Genomic DNA, 17,866 nt, shown 5'->3' with positions numbered 1-17,866 from the left:
TTTTTTTTTTTTTATGTAGACCACAAGAGCAAGCACCCACACCCAGCCTTGAGTGCCCCCAGCTTTAAGAGATCAAAGGCACGCCCTGAATCCTGCTGGTCCTATGACAGTCCGAATTCAGACCTCCCCAAGGAGAGAAGTGAGGCCCCCAGCCTCCAACAAATTGCCTTTTACAAACTGCAGCTTTGCTTTATGATGATTCTGAGCAGACATGTCCCTAACCATGACCTCTTCCAAAACTTCAGAGCACCTATAGAAAACTAGACCAATTTTTCCTTCAGCAGTGGGTTCTCATCGTCTACCAGTGAGCTGCTCCTGACTTGCACACAGAGTTTGGTTCTCTCTCCCTGCACGTGAAGAGACCAGCCCTCTTTCTGGTGGGGGTGCATTTCAAATGCTGGCATGAAGAGCATGTTGGGAGCTGCTGGCTGAGAGGAGCTTGGAAGCAAACATGGAGAGAGCTGGAGAAAGGCAGCTGGGCTCATGCGCGACTTTTTCCACACACCTCTGTAAGAACTTTAGGCTAGTCCAGACAGCTGGGAAATCCCGAATGACAGATGATCCATTTTTATTACCCTTACATTTCCATTGTGGATATAACTCGTATTGGACTTGTCGCAAAAAAGTGGCATCCTCAAAGCCAAATGAGATGTAGCACAGTTCAAAACAGTCTCTTTCACATCTCTATGGGTATTCTGGGAGGAGTTAATGTAAAAAGTAGCCAGAATGACATCTGCATTAGTGTATACATGCAGCACCTATGGCTTTACTCGTTAATCAAAGCAAGAGCCTTTATGTCATTTGTACAGCATGAGGTAAAGAACATTTTTCCTGTCTGTATAAGCTTTGGTACACCAGTTTCCTCCCTAAAGAGCACATAACAGCTACGTCTAAGTAAATCAGGTCAACATGTCCTCCTTTATTTTATGTTAAGGTAAACTAGCCTTCCTGTCCTGCTGCAGCCTAATTTTTTTTATAGCTATTTAAAACCTATTAGAGGTTAACATTAACATTCAGACTGCTGCCTGCACCGTCTGATTTTGCTAGATGATAATAGCACTTAGTGACAGACAGTAACCGAGAAACTGGGGGAAGGGGGAATTTCATCTCCAACAGCAGCCTACAACATTTATAGCAGTTTAATAACGACATTGATAAAAAGGCAAGGTCTACTGTAAAACGCCTGCGGTGGCAACTACTCTCGTTTGTTTACTTTGGCTGCAGCCACCAGAGAGCAGGATCCACTCTGCTCACCACCTCTTCTCTTCCAGTCAGCCCTATCCCACATCTGGGCAGGGAGAGGGGTGGGGATCAGGAAAGTTTGGGACACCACCCCACACCTGGCACAGACCGTGGCTCCCCGGCACACAGGCGTTCATTCCACCCTTGCGACAGGCAGGACACATTTAGCGCTCAATGGTCCGCTCACAAACTGTAACCTTGGAAAAGACATTACCTCACAAGAAAATAATCTTGCCCCGTGTTCATTTTTCAAGACTGAATTAAGCCTGCTTGGGTTAAATGTGAATATCAGTAGTTTCGAAACCCAAATCTGATGCATATGTCTCTCAATACTGCCTCAGAGGTTCAATCAGGGGAAGTTTAAAAGCTTTCTGCTGGTAGCAGGCAGCAAAAGTCACTCAAGAGGCAAGAGGAATGATTTGTCCAGAGGTTTCTGATTCCCAAAGCTGGTATTTAGGAGCAGGTTTTTTTCTCAGGATCAGCGTGGCTTCTCGTGACAGCAGCGCTGCACTTATGCTCTGAGGTTACTTTGGAAACATCTTCACTGGCCAAAAGCAATATTTATAGTGTAAAAGACCATGGAAGTTACTTCTGCAACGTGCAATTTCTAAATACATTCACACTTGGCGGACGCCTGACACTTATCTTTCCGGGGAAAATAAACAAAAAACATACATAGCAATTTTTGCATAACCCTTATTTCATATTAAGAGTATAAATGAGAATCTAATCATTAATCTGGCTCTCTCAAGAACATAACAAGCCTAAACACAGAAACAAAACCATACTGAGGGAATGGCTTAAGTTGTGTCAGGGCAGGTTTAGGGTGGATGTTAAAAAAAGGTCCTTTATTTAGAAAGGAAAACCTTTGCGTTAACAATGACAACTGAAAAACTGGCCGATCTCTCACAATTATACAAATGGTGCTAAAATGACTCTAAGCTGGTTGTGGGCCTTCCTGTCCTCAGGTCTACTTGGTACAGAGTAAAATGCGTGGAATAAAGAGAAGAAGTTTCAACATCATAAGAAATCATGAACTCCAGGATTTTGCTCTGGCTGACAGTTTCCATATGGTCATGGAAAACCAGGAGATTTTTCAAAAGATGTCTGTGTGCCTCCATGTACAGATTTAGCTACTTTGGTAGTGCACATAAGGAGGTGTCACAGAAGACGTTGCTATGGCCTTGCCAAGGAAACCAGGCAGGTATCAATCTGTACTCTCTAATGAGCAGCACAAAGCAACCGCTCCTTTCATTTGATCAACTTCCTCCTAGAGTTGGACTCAATTATTCTCATGAGTCCCCTTCCAGCTCAGGATATTCTATTGCACGATAATGCAAGCAGCCACGAGTATTGACTTTCCTCCACGTGAAAACAAAATGTCTCGCATTTGTCCCAAAGTCTCCAAAAATATCTCTCTCAAAATAAATGTGCATCACAGTTCCGGATACCTGCTTTCCTTTTCAGCATATCACGATTATTTTTTCCTTCCCAAAGTATGAGACCGCAAGATGGGCCCACGAGACGGGACAGGAGGAAGCTGGGCAGCCCTTTAAAGAGGGAGATGCTAAGCTCTACATCCAGGAGAGCTCCTGTGAGCACAGAGCAGCCACGCAGCACATCTGACCACGACACTGCTAGTTCATCTCTGTCCCATGACATGGGAAAAGAACAAAAGAGTAGCAGGGAAGAAGGCAGAAGTCAATTGTGAGAGTTTCATTCTCAACACATGATAGTCTAAAGTCAGAATAAAGGCGTCATCAAGGGATAACAGCAGCCATGAAAATTGATGTAAGCAGCAAAGACAGGTGCTATGTGTGCCCCTTCTGCTTCCCATCCTCAATGCATGCTCAGTTTCGGGATACAGTGGCATCCCAGGAAGCTGCAAGTTTATCACAGGAGTGCAGTGGTCTCTTGCGTCTCTGATAACCCCTTGGAAAAATATACTGTTTAATATCAGTTAGAGAAAACCTAGAAATCTAGTCTAAATCAAGATCTAGGCAAGACCCCTGCCAACCCAAAATATGGAGAGGCACAAAAGTGCTGTAAAAGCACCTTTCCGCTCCACCTCCCTTGAACTCCACAAGAACTGAGCCCCAAACCTCACAGCTGGAAGCAAATGGGCTTGGTTGGGAAAGGAAAACTAAAGTCTTGTTGCAAGGCAGCCCTCCAAGGCCGAGCCCCAGCAGAGCCAATACCTGCAGCACGTGTGCAGGTGGCACAAGAAGCAGCTCTCCTGTGCCAGGGCCAGCAGGACAGCAGCACAGTGCCAGCCAAAGGGCTGCCTGAGGATGGCCACAGACGGTTTCACTGCCTGCACCAGGCAGCCAGCCCTGGCCCAGGGCAAACCTGGACACAGGACAAGGCAGAGAGGGGGAAAATCTTCTAATCCTTCTCAAAACAAGTGGCTGTTTTAGTTCCAAAGTTTCAGACTCTTTGGATCTAATTAAGTTTGAAGAAGGAAATGAGGAGAAAGCAAAACTCTTGGACAACGGGCTGGTATTTTCAGCTAGCTGGGGCTGCAAGCAATGCATGAAAGGCAGTGTCAGGTGCTAAAGCTAACCTCTGTGTCCTTCAACAGCAACAAGGAAAGTGTGAACAAGAGAGGGGATATACCTATTTTAGGAATGTAATCGTTTTATAGGAAACACACTGTTGGGGGTTGGGTTTGTTCCTTCTTTCTCTGGGGAATTTTTTCCCCACGGGTTGCCAAGGGGACCGGGTGTTGGATACTTGAGAGTGCTTGGCTGAAACAAAAAGATAGACAAAAGGTGGAAGGGGGAGATATTGCAGGTAAAAGACACAGCTTAAGGCAGCTGCGTGCTTTTCGGCTTCCGGCGTTCGGGAGACGCGTGTCGGCCGCTCCTCGAGGATCTCAGCCGCCGCAAAGCCCGCCGAGCAGAAGCTGGGCCGCTATTCTGCCTCGTCTTCAGCTTCTTCGGCGCTGCTCCTCTTGCTGCAGCGTGACCCTGCACTCCCTGCGCTGCCGGGACATCCTGCCCCTGCCTGCCGGGACACCCTGCCATCCCAGCTACCAGCCCAAGACTTTTCCACTGTTCCAGCTTGGTGCTCTGAAGATCCTGCAAAGACACCGAAACCAAACTGACCTGGGTTTTGTGAAACAAAGCTCTCAAAGTTCTTGGTACTGTTGTCGTTTGTCATTAATACTGTAGTTGTTTGGTGGGGGGGGAGTTTTTTTTGTGTTTGTTTGCTTTGTATTACATACTAGTAAAGAACTACTATTCCTATTTCCCAAATCTTTGCCAAAGAGCCTCTGATTGTAATTTTACCTAGCAGATACCTGTCTTCCTAAACCAAGACAGATTTTGGCGCCCAACGTGGGGCTTGAGGGCACTGAGAAAAGAAAAGGGAAGAGAAATAGCAGTTCTTAACTAACCTAGTACTTTCTTTTGTGTCCGTTGGATATAAAAACCTCATTAGGCTGCATCATGTGGTCTAACTTAGCCTGGTTTGGGTAGCATGTGGTTGTGGCTGTATTCCTTCCATTTGCAGGCCCTTATCTAAACATGGGCCCTATAACTAAGGCTACTGTGACTGTCATCCAGTTTATTTTATGGCTTAATAAGGTGAAGAACTCATAGATTTTTAATTTCCTCTGGAAGGCAGGCACATGGATTCAGGGCTATCGTACACTAACTGTGTGTTTTTGGAGTTACTTTAACAATGGTACCTACTGTGAAGAAATAACACCGAGGGAAGTTTCTTTTTCCCAACCCTTTACCCATCTCTTTGGGTCTGCCCCACCAGTTTTTGAAGGGTTTAAATCCTCTCTGAATGCTAATGATATCATACAATGGCTGGTGCTGCTAATATGCGTATTCTGTTTAGCATTCAGAGATAAGAGAAGATTGAACTGGATAACCACCCTGATACCTACCCCACAGAATAAGGATAATACCCCAGAGCCTGACTCTGCCCCACAGCCTGCCTCAGAAAAGACCCACCCGGATTGGGTTGAAGCTCTGGTAAAAGAGATACATAAGATGGGCCAGATGCTAAAAGAGTACATTTCCCCAGCTCATGAAAAACCCTCCCCCTGCCCCGAGAAGGCAGAGACTGATGGTGCAGCAGTGGAACCCACAGATGTTACAACTGTCCAGGTTCCAGCTGAACCACAAGGGCAGCCACAGCCAGCAGCAGTCGCCCCTGTGGAAACAAGGAAGTGTAAAGTGAAATCGTCAGATCCTGATATTAAGGGTAAGAAAAGAAAGTCCTCACAGTCCACAGAAGAGCCACAGGTTGAAATCATCACTGAGTCCCTGACATATGAAAGTCTACGTAATCTGCAAAAAGATATTGCACGACGAGGACGTGAGGCTTATACAGCCTGGCTACTTCGAGTCTGAGACCTTATGAGTACAGGTGTGCAACTAGATAGTGCTGAAGCAAGAAATTTGAGACCCTTGACCCAAGACTCAAGTATAAATCAGGTATTTGTAAGAGAGCAAAGGCCCCTTCCCCTTTGAGAACGACTTCTAATGAGTGTGAGAGAAAGATTTGTCCACAGAAACAAAATGCAAGAGCACAACAATAGAATGCGATGGAAGACCCTTGAGAAAAGAATCCAACAGTTGAGAGAAGTGGCAGTATTGGAAGTACTTTTTGAGAGAACTGGACAGCATGATAATGACCCCGACAAAGTTAAATGCACAAGGCACATGTTGTGAAATCTAGCAACTCATGGACCATCCCAATACGCCACATTCATCGCAACAATTAATGCCGAAGATAACCGAGAGACAGTGGGTTCTGTTGCCAACAAGCTCAGAAATTATAAAAGTATGATCAGTGGCCCAATGCAGGCTCATGTCTCTGCGGTGGTGAAGAAACTCAAAGAGGAGATAAAAAAAGTAAGAGAGGAGATGAGAAAGAACAGTTCCCATGTAGCACCGGTGCAAGTCACAAGCCCCAGAATCAAAGCCCAACATCCCCCAGCGAGAGAGAGAGGGTACACCCCTCGAGCTGACCTGTGGTTTTATCTGCGGGACCATAGGGAAGACATGAGAGCGTAGCATAGGAAACCTACTTCTGTCCTGACAGCACGAGTACGTAAGCTCAAGGAGAAAAACGCTAACAGAGGGAGTTCCACTAGAATGAAGGTAGCCTCAGCCTCCCATGAGCAAGCTGCCAGGTATTACAGAGGTAAGAATGCTGTGTCAGATTCCCTCGAAAGAACCTCTACCATGTATGTCCAAGAAGAGAATAATAACCAGTGCTAGAGGGGCCCTACCTCTAGCCAGAAAGAAGCACAAGAAAATCGAGTTTTTTGGACTGTGTGAATTCGATGACCTGGCACATCAGAGCCACAAAAATATGAAGCTTTAGTAGATACTAGGTCGCAGTGTACTCTAATGCCATCAGAACATGTGAGGGCAGAACCGATTTCCATTGCCGGGGTGACGGAAGGATCACAAGAACTGACTCTGGTTGAAGCCGAAGTGAGCCTGACCGGGAAGGAGTGGCAGAAACTTCCAATTGTGACCGGCCCAGAGGCTCCATGTATTCTGGGCGTAGACTTCCTCAAAAATAGATATTATAAAGACCCTAAAAGACTCAGATAGGCTTTTGGAATAGCTGCTGTGGAGACAGAGAACATTAAGCAGTTGAACACCTTGCCGGGACTATCAGAAAACCCATCTGCAGTGAGACTCCTGAAGGTAGAAAAAGAACAAGTACCTATTGCCACCTCGACAGTGCACCGTCGGCAGTATCGAACAAATCGAGACGCCGTGATCCCCATCCACAAGATGATCCGTGAGCTAGAGAGCCAAGGGGTGATCAGCAAAACCCACTCACCCTTCAACAGCCCCATCTGGCCTGTGCGCAAGTCTAATAGAGAATAGAGACTGACTGTAGACTATCGTGCATTGAATGAAGTGACTCCACCGCTGAGCGCTGCTGTGCCGGACATGCTGGAACTTCAGTACGAGCTGGAGTCCAAAGCAGCAAGGTAGTATGCCACTATTGACATTGCCAATGCATTTTTCTCCATTCCTCTGGCTGCAGAATGCAAGCCTCAGTTTGCTTTCACCTGGAGGGGCGTGCAGTACACCTAGAACCGGCTGCCCCAGGGGTAGAAACACAGCCCCACCATCTGCCATAGGCTGATCCAAGCTGCACTAGAGAAAGGTGAAGCTCCGAAACATCTACAGTACATTGATGACATCATTGTGTGGGGAAAGACTGCAGCTGAAGTGTTCGAGAAAAGAGAGAAAATCATCCAGATTTTGCTGAAAGCCGGGTTTGCCATCAAGAAAAGCAAAGTCAAAGAACCTGCCAGAGAGATCCAGTTCCTGGAAGTAAAGTAGCAAGATGAACGGCGGCAGATCCCCACTGAGGTCATTGATAAAATCACAGCAATGTCTCCACCAACCAGCAAAAAAGAAACACAAGCTTTCCTAAAAGCCATAAGTTTTTGGAGAATGCACATTCCTGAGTACAGTCAGATCGTGAGCCCTCTCTACCTAGTTACCCGCAAGAAAAACAATTTCCACTGGGGCCCTGAACAGCAACAAGCCTTTGCCCAGATCAAGCAGGAGATTGCTCATGCAGTAGCCCTTGGCCCAGTCAGGACGGGACCAGATGTGAAGAATGTGCTTTATTCTGCAGCCGAGAACAACGGTTTGTCCTGGAGCCTTTGGCAGAAGGTGCCAGGGGAGACCCGAAGCCAACCACTGAGATTCTAGAGTCGAAGTTACAAAAGATCTGAAGCCAACTACACTCCCACAGAGAAGGAGATCTTAGCCGCCTATGAAGGAGTTCAAGCCGCCTCAAAAGTGATTGGCACAGAAGCACAACTCCTCTTGGCACCCCGACTACCAGTGCTGAAGTAGATGTTTAAAGAAAAGGCTCCCTCCACGCACCATGCCACCGATGCCACATAGAGCAAATGGACTGCCCTCATCACACAGCGTGCCCGTATTGGAAACCCAAATCGCCCTGAAATTTTGGAAATAATTACAAACTGGCCAGAAGGAGAAAACTTCGGTTTCACGGACGAAGAGGAGCAAGTACAAGTAACACGAGCTGAAGAAGCTCCTCCATACAACCAACTGCCAGCAGAAGAAACACACTACGCTCTCTTCACTGACGGTTCCTGTCGCATCGTGAGAATGAACCGTAAGTAGAAAACAGCCGTATGGAGCCCCACACGACAAGTTGCAGAAGCCACTGAAGGAGAAGGGAGATCAAGTCAACTTGCTGAACTCAAAGCTGTTCAATTAGCCCTTGACATTGCTGAAAGAGAAAAGTGGCCAAAGCTCTACCTCTACACTGATTCGTAGATGGTAGCCAATACTCTGTGGGGCTGGCTAGAAAAGTAGAAAAAGGCCAACTGGCAGCGTAGAAGAAAACCAATCTAAGCTGCTAATGAATAGAAAGACGTTGCCACTCGTGTAAAAAAGCTGCCTGTGAAAGTCCGCCATGTAAATGCCCATGTTCCCAAGAGTCAAGCTAATAAAAAACACCAAAACAACAAGCAAATAGATCAGGCTGCCAAGATAGAAGTGTCAAAGATAGATTTAAATTGGCAACACAAGAGAAAGTTGTTCCTAGCCCAATAAGCCCATGATGCCTCGGGTCATCAGGGCAAAGATGCCACCTATAAGTAAGCCCGAGACCAAGAAGTGAATTTAACCATGAACAGTATTTCTCAAGTTATCCATGACTGTGAGACATGTGCTGCAATCAAGCAAGCCAAGCGAGTGAAGCCCTTATGGTATAGTGAGCAGTGATCCAAATATAAATATGAGGAAGCCTAGCAAATTGACTACATCACCCTTCCCCAAACCCGCCAGAGCAAGCGTTATGTGCTAACCATAGTGGAAGCCACCACTAGATGGTTAGAAACCTACCCTGTGCCTCATGCTACTGCCCAGAACACCATCCTAAGCCTAGAAAAACAAGTCCTGTGAAAACATAGCACCCCTGAGAGAATCGAGTCAGACAATGAGACTCATTTCAAGAATAGTCTTATAAGCACCTGGGCTAGAGAACATGGCATTGAGTGAGTGTACCATATTCCTTATCATGCACCAGCGGCCGAAAAAGTTAAACGGTGCAATAGCCTACTTAAAACTACCTTGAAAGCACTGAGTGGAAGAACCTTTAAGAATTGAGATACTAATTTAGCAAAGGCCACCTGGTTAGTGAACACTCGAGGTTCCACCAACCGAGCAGGTCCTGCCCAATCTGAGCCCTTGCAAAAGACAGACAGAAATAAAGTTCCAGTGGTACACATGAGAAGTATGCTGAGAAAAACTGTTTAAATTAATCCTGCCTCCAGCAAAGACAATCCCATCCGTGGGGTTGTCTTCGCTCAGAGACCAAGTTGCACCTGGTAGGTGATGCAAAAAAATAAAGAGACCCGATGCATACCTCAAGAAGACCTTGTTTTGAGGTGAACTATCCATAACAATGTAGCTACATCCATATTTGCATATATATATATGTATTTTTAATAGTTAAAACTCAATGTAATATGTTTGTATAAGAAAAAAATTCGGGGTAGATAATGTTGGGGGTTGGGTTTGTTCCTTCTTTCTCTGGGGAATTTTTTCCCCACGGGTTGCCAAGGGGACCAGGTGTTGGATACTTGAGAGTGCTTGGCTGAAACAAAAAGATAGACAAAAGGTAGAAGGGGGAGATAACGCAGGTAAAAGACACAGCTTAAGGCAGCTGCGTGCTTTTCGGCTTCCGGCGTTCAAGAGACGCGTGTCGGCCGCTCCTCGAAGATCTCAGCCGCCGCAAAGCCCGCCGAGCAGAAGCTGGGCCGCTATTCTGCCTCGTCTTCAGCTTCTTCGGCGCTGCTCCTCTTGCTGCAGCGTGACTCTGCACTCCCTGCGCTGCCGGGACATCCTGCCCCTGCCTGCCGGGACACCCTGCCATCCCAGCTACCAGCCCAAGACTTTTCCACTGTTCCAGCTTGGTGCTCTGAAGATCCTGCAAAGACACCGAAACCAAACTGCCCTGAGTTTTGTGAAACAAAGCCCTCAAAGTTCTTAGTACTGTTGTCGTTTGTCATTAATACTGTAGTTGTTTGGTGGGGGGGGAGTTTTTTTTGTGTTTGTTTGCTTTGTATTACATACTAGTAAAAAACTACTATTCCTATTTCCCAAATCTTTGCCGAAGAGCCTCTGATTGTAATTTTACCTAGCAAATACCTGTCTTCCCAAACCAAGACACACACCAACCCCAGTGTTCTTCTAATCTTGTTTTTTAATACTCAGCGCTTGTAAATTCCTTCAGTCTGGAAAGTCAAGGAGTTCATCTGATAGCATAAATATTTGTTCCACAGCAATTTGGTTGGGTTTTTTCTTTTTTTTTTTTTTAGTTCTTAATGTTTACATAAATATCACTTACTGAACACTGGACCTATGAAGAATTAAGGAAACATGCCCTTAACTACTCTGTGCAGACTATCTGCAACAAATCTCATGTCAGAGCAGAGGAGCTGCTGGAAGCTTCTGGCTTACCAACACCTCCAAAACTTGGTAGTAATCTTCCAGAGACTCACCGTGGAGAGGCCAAACGACTGTCACCAGCCTTAAAAAGAAAAGAACAATTGCTCCACGGAGCTAAAGAGAGCATGCTGTCTTGGCATCAATTCCTGCAAAGTCTGCTGACAATGCAGAACAGTAAATAACGCAGATTTCTAATTTATACCTCTCAAAGCACAGCCTAAAAGTAGGAAAGACTCTTACAACAAAGAATCTGCCACTGAGTGATCAAGCAAGAAATTCTTACATCTTCTTCTAGACCACACATAAACCAGCTAGAATCAATTCTGAAGTCAGATTTTAACAGCACTGAGTGAAATTTTCTTTCACAGTGGTATTATTGAAGCCACGTAAACTCCTGGAATCCACATCTTCTTCTAACTGCAAGCTGCAGAGTTTAAATTTCTCACTGTGTGGAGAAATACCTGATTCAGTTTGTTTTGAATCTGCTGCCTGTCAGCTTCTTTTGATCTTGCCAAAAGCTGTCTAGGGAGAACATTGTCAATGGAATTTTCGTTAACCTTACATAAGAATCTGAGGAGATCACTACACAGCTTGGACGTCAGCTGAACTTCGGCAAATAAAATGGAAATTTTTCAGGTTATTTAACTGATTCAGAACTTTGCTTCAGCTGATAATAGCTCAAGAATTTTAGTTTCAAGTGTCTTTTGTAGCCAACATTAAAAGAAACAACAACAACAACAACAAAACATTAAAACTTCTGTGTTTTTCCAAGCTCAAACATGTATTCTTTTTCTTTAACCCTGCATTATGACAAAGAAAATGGCATTCAAAGACAGCATTCAGAAAGAGCCCCGGGAAGAGGCTAAATGTTGTACATAAATTCCTTCTTTCTATTAAGCTGATTTTATGCACTAGCTTTCTGTGTCTCTAGCTGTTAATATGATCTCTGTTACTGCAGTCACTTCCAAATCGCAGTAAAAGTTAGTAATTTCTCCACCTTCACTTGGTGGAAAATCATGGGGACAAAAAAATAACATTGTGTCTTGGTTTAGATAGACAGGTATCTGCCAGGGAGGGTTGGAGTCTCCCTTAAAATGTAAGCCCCTCTCCCCCTTTTCCAAATTATCATAAATTTGCAATTAAAAGGCTGTCAGGCAAAGAGTTTGGGAATAGGTAGAGCAGTTCTTTACTAGGGATATGAAAATACAGATGTTGTAGTACAGAAGAATGAGCAAACAAATAAACAAACAAGAAATCCTAGAAAAACCCTGACAGAGTCAGAAATACAACCTGACACCCTGTTGGTCAGGGTGTTGGAAGCAGTCCAAAGTAAGCCCTCCTGGAGTGGCAGACGTGGTTCTGTTGGAATAGAGATGGTCCCATTGAAGAAACGGGGTCCAGTAATGGTGAGACGGGTCCGGTCTTCCTCCAGGGATCCGGTGGGAAAACCGGATACCTAGTGGGACTGTGGCTCCTCCTCCTTGTGTGGAGCAGCTTACAATAGTGCACTGTAATGTGCAATGTCACTGATGAGCTCTTAATGGTCCATTAGCAGAAGACATTCCCATGGAAGCAGTGAAACAATGAAGAGAGATAAGTAGCACTCCACCATCTGAGAAGTGACACTGACCCATTTGGGCAAAGATAAGCAGTTCTGCTCCACCCAGATGGAAGAGAATAATACGCTCTTTACAAAACCCATGACACATTGTTTAGTCCAAGTTCAAGCAGAAACACAGAAATTCAGAACTAAATTCTGAACATTGGCCAGCTTTAATTTTTATTTAACACATTCCTGTGACCTCCCCCGTCCTTGTGTGAGATCTTGCAGATTATCAGATGACCCTTCACGCACACAGTGATTTACCCAGGGACAGGCCAGGAGATCTGAACATGTTCTCCAAAATTCCACAACAGTCCACTTGCTGTAGGACCATTTTCCCTGACTGCTGCAAGCCATTTAGGACACTGCAGGTTGGTACAGTACTACAGTTAAAGGAGAACAGAGTTGATTTCCAGGGTTGTAACGTTTTCCTAGAAGAAGCAGATTTTTAAGAGCCACCTCCATCACAGGTGGGAAGCTTAATGAAGTGCCTTGCAGCGTTGAAAGATCACATCAGATTTTCTCTCTTATATATTCACTCCCTTTACATAGGCTTTTTTCCCTGATAGATTTTGGGTATCTTTCTAAAGAACAGAAGAAAGCTTCCTCTTCTTTCAACAAGTTTTTCTAACCTCTCAAAAAGGTGAAGAGAATCTGCAATATTCTTCAATCAATGCCTAAAGCTCTTTTCACAGACTACCTTTCAAACATGACTGAGCAGCACAGGTACATTAGTGCTGTACTGCATATTCATCTGTTACAAATCTCCTGAAAACACAGAGAAATTTAAATGTGAAGTATGTCTCTCTTTGGTGAAAATAAATTGGATATTATATGGTATGAGAGACACAGGTAAAAGCTAGCACCAATGTATTATAATATTTAGTAGTTGAGCAGTTTATTAATAATTCCTTTAAAAGTTGCAGGAATCTTTGCTACAATTCATCTTAAGCAAATGTCTCAGGGCAGAAATATTAACATATAATGATTTGAAGGCAACAAAAAGCAATATGCAACATCACCTATAAAAGAACATTTGGTGACCTCTACTAAAGAAGTGAACTACCTCGTTTTCTGACTAAAAAGTTTTTAAAAGTTCTTCCACACCACTTTTGGTTCCTCCAGACCCAGTTGCCTAAGCAGTTTCATCCTTCTCAAGCTGCAAACCCACCTAGAAGGGACTCACCAGCCAGCAGAAAAAGAAAAACTATGGCAATGGCTGGGTCAGCAACTACAGGAATTGTGTCACTTCCCAGACCTTCCACTGGAAAGTCATGGTTTCTCTTTTGCAGTGAAAAAAGGATACTCCGATGATTCCAAGCAAAGCAGGGCTCAGCTCAACTACAACACTCAGGTTTTGCTTCGAGGATCTATTAAAAAAGCAGTGAAACTTCATCCCAGCTGTAACTTACTGTTGTTAAGTGAGCTTAAAAAAAAAAAACAAACATGCAGAATGCACTTCAAAGTGTTTCTGAGATTAAAAATTGCCCCATTTTGGAGCAAGCTTTAGAAACTACAATGATGAATTTCATAACCTATCCTTCACTAGTCAAAACAAGAACTCCTCATCAAGATTCCTGCACAATTACCTTAGTTTACAAAATTCAAGATCCTTTATGGTTCCATGCACCACCACTGACAATACCCAGAAAATAAAAACCACGTTCCAAAATCCCCAGTGACTGTTTTTTCATGTGAACTATAAATAGAGAATATTAAAAGGAAAGAAAACAACTGAAGATCATATAAATTTGGAGAAACCTGCAGGATAATTGGGGCAGTATCTATTGTTTTGACTACAAATTACACTAAATAATACGCATTATTTACAAACATGGAAAGAGACATTAAATAAAAAGAAAGATTTTTTTTTTTAAAAAAAAAAAAGCATAGCTTAGGTTGTCAGGGTCTCTTTTCCAAAGAGACAAATGTGTGATTTCTCAGCCATTTATAGGGCTAGCTTTGAATTTTTATGTGTTAGACAGTTTCTTGGTTTTCTGTAACTTTTCTGTGACTTTCACACACAGAGAAAACAATTCCCCAAAACAACAACTTCAAGCAAGTTTTTAACCACTCAATACACTCCACAAAAAGTATAAACATAGTCAGACTTTCATTTCTCCACAGTTCAGGCCCAGATCAGAAAAAAACACACACTGAAATCTGTCCAAGTTTCATCTGAGTCAAAGCACAATTGCAACAGTCATCAAATATTTTAAAATATATCAAATTCACATTCAGTACACAACTACTTAAAAAATTCCTAAAGTAATTATCATGTGGAAGATTTCTGATATATTGATTTGATCTTATTTAAGTTAATCAAAATTCCAATGCACAGATTGTATGCTATAACATGCATCATTGAAAGCATTTCTGTAAAACCTCTGAAATAATGACAATTTCGTCTGGCTTTAAGATGCTTTCACCAAAATGCACACCATGTCCTTGGCTAAGCCCCAAGGCTAGCCACCTCGGCATAAAAAGGTATAAAGCAACAGAGAACTTTATTATGATCGATGTGCCCACGACACAAAAGTACAGGACATCATCTGGAACAAGCTGGATACTATCTGAACCTGGTGTTTGGATGAACTCCTTAGAGCAGGTGAAGGCACATGAAAACCACGGACCTAAAAACAGTCCATACTCTAAAATAACCCCAAATTTTGACATTGAGAGCTGCATTCCAGCCACATACACTTTTTTAAATTCAACAATCTACAATAAAAAGATGATTTTACCCTAAGAAACTTTACTCCTCATGACAAAACCACAAGTGTTTCATTCCTTAAATGGCAGATACATATCACCACATTCTTTGGCTGTGGGTGCCTGCCCTTTAGCTCTCCTAATGTTTGTCCCAGCCAGCTTCCACAAACTCCTACCCCATCATCCCCGGCACACAGAGACAGCTCAGTTACTCACTGGTATACACATATTTATACAGACCTAGACAGCATGAGGAGAAAGGCCAGTCCACATCCTGGGGCTTTTGTTTCCTGTCTTCCCACTTCCACGTGAAGTTTAACGTGATGATGCGCCTTCCGTTTTTAGAGGGCAATTTTCTGAAATACTGTGCAGATCTGAATCGTTTGCAAATAATCATGTCTTTAGCTTGGCATCAGCTGTCTTCTCTGCAGAACTAAACTTTGTTCTTGCCCTAATGACTTCTCAGCCATAATTGTCCCCAGACTCTGATAATACTAAATTTAGATCACCACAGCTATTTTTTATTATATTGTCTGGCAGCTTTGCACTACAACCATTCCTTACATTAGCTGCACTGAGTGCCATTCCTTTATTCCCATAGCTGCTTTTCCAAGAGTGCTCTAACATCTCATTATGTGAGCTAATACATTAAAAAGTACTTTTTGTTTTCAGATGCTCATGTGCATACAGTCATGTGGTTAAATAGACTTTACCCACTTTTATCTGCATATGTTTTTTTGAAAAGTAACTGAAAGGGGATCGTTTAATCTTCATTTTTGTACAGAATTACAAACTTAAATACAACATATCTTCATTTTAGACTGGAAAAGGAAAAAAAAAACAAAAACAAAACAAAAAACAACCAACCAAAAAAATAAAAACCAAACTATGAGTCAAAAGCCCAGAATACTCCATAAGCAAATGCAGTGATCCTCAGGAGTTTTTGATACATATTAAATTGTTAAAAAACTATCAAAAGCTTGACCAAAACATTGTTTCCAATTTGTGGACGGACACATATTAAATTGTTAAAAAACTATCAAAAGCTTGACAAAAACATGGTTTCCAATTTGTGGACTTAAGTCAGATGCAATGAGCACTGAACACAAAGCTTCTTTTTAACTTACTTCAAAGGCCTCCGAATTTAGACTAGAAGTAACAACCTGCTTTGACTTGTTTTACTTTCATTACTTTTATAGATTCTTTTGTAGATTCAAGCTATTCAAAAAGCATAATACTTGGATAATGACAGTTACCCTTTCTTAGGAGTTACTGATTTTTAGTCTACATCTGTGTCCATTCATAAACCTACCACAGTAAAAGAACTACATATCAGCAAAAATTGGTCTAACTGGACAATTTTGCTAAGATTCAGACATCAGGAAATGATGTAACACAGGACCAATATCGAATTCTGTTAACATGAGAGGGTTAAAAATAGGCAAAGACTTCAGACTTGACAAGTCCCCCTGGGCCAAATGGGCAGGACAATCACCACTGATGACCTGTAGTAAGACCTAAGTCTACTTAAGCCCGCCAACCTGTTGATGAACCTGTTCCCATTTCTGTTTTTCTCCTTACAGCCGTGCCTGGCATTGACAAAGTCACTGTCAGCACCCACAAGGATAGCCTCCCCGAATTAGGGCAGTGGGTGACAGGGACTAGTGTGACATCATCACCCAGCCCTAAGGTACAAAGGTGGCAACACAACTTGCAGAGCTGAGGACAGGATCGAGGAGAAGGAGCTTGCCCAAGGCTACTGGCGAGTTCTGGTGCCTCTGAGGCACCACAAACGCCTCTCTCTCTGTCCAAACAAGGACTGGGATGCTTTGTCAGGAGGAGAAAGGCCTGCAGCACAGACCTTCCAGGCACTGCTCCCTATCCACAATGGTGCACAACACTGCTGAGAAGTGTCCTCCTGGGAAGAAGCAAGGTGAGAGCAAAATCTCCCTCCCCACGGCTGGCAGTGGGGGAGCGGTCAAGAGCTGCAGCAAGGGGAATCAGGAGCTCCAACAACGACCCAGGGTAGACTCCCTCTGGCTCTCTTGGGCCAGCGGGGCCAGGCTGGCCTGTGGGCACATATGCCTCCCCTGCCCTTAAGCCAGCCCGGCAAGGCCTTGGGGACAATCCTGCACGGACATCACCCGAGCCCCGCGCAGCTGCTCACACCACTTGCCCTCTCCTCTCCCCAATGTGCAGATCCAAACAGCAGCAGCAGCAGCAGCTTCCCCTGCAAAAAGCAGAGCTTGAAAAGACGGCCATCGTAAGGGCGCCACAGAGCCACAGTCACTCAGGAGCCCGGCAGCAAAACACCGCCGGATCGACGATGTGCTGGCCCAAAATATTGAGGCCAGCAGCCCCAGCACCGCCACTCAGGGGGTGCCAGGGCTGTCCCAGGACACTCAGTCACCCAGCAGACAAGCAGCTCCATACAGACCACCCTGGCTCTTCGCTGGCTCCATGAAGGACAAACGCTCCCAGCCTGGGCCAATCCGTATGAGACACGTCCGGCGGCAACAGCGGCAGGAGAAAAAGCTGTACAGTCGGCCTGAAAACCAGAGCAGGATCAGACGAGCATCACCCTCTGGTGCTCGTCCCCCTCAGCCATCAAAATAAACTTTTCTGTTTGTTTGAACTGGGAGAGCCCACATTCCTTTTCCCAGCCTCCTGCATGCTCATGGGAATCATGTTGGAGCAGTGAAGTTGGATGAGATGATCGTAAAATCGTACAATGGTTTGGCTTGGGAGACACTTTAAATCTCATTTACTTCCACCCTCCCTGCAATAAGCAAGGACACCTTCAACTAGTCAGCTTGTTCCAAGCCCC

The sequence above is a fragment of the Chamaea fasciata genome, unplaced genomic scaffold (assembly GCF_029207755.1).
Source record: "Chamaea fasciata isolate MVZ Bird 193981 ecotype frontalis unplaced genomic scaffold, bChaFas1.0.hap1 SCAF_6, whole genome shotgun sequence".
Taxonomy (NCBI): Eukaryota; Metazoa; Chordata; class Aves; order Passeriformes; family Sylviidae; genus Chamaea; species Chamaea fasciata.
The sequence above is the reverse complement of the archived record's forward strand: the minus strand, read 5'-3'. Positions refer to the sequence as shown.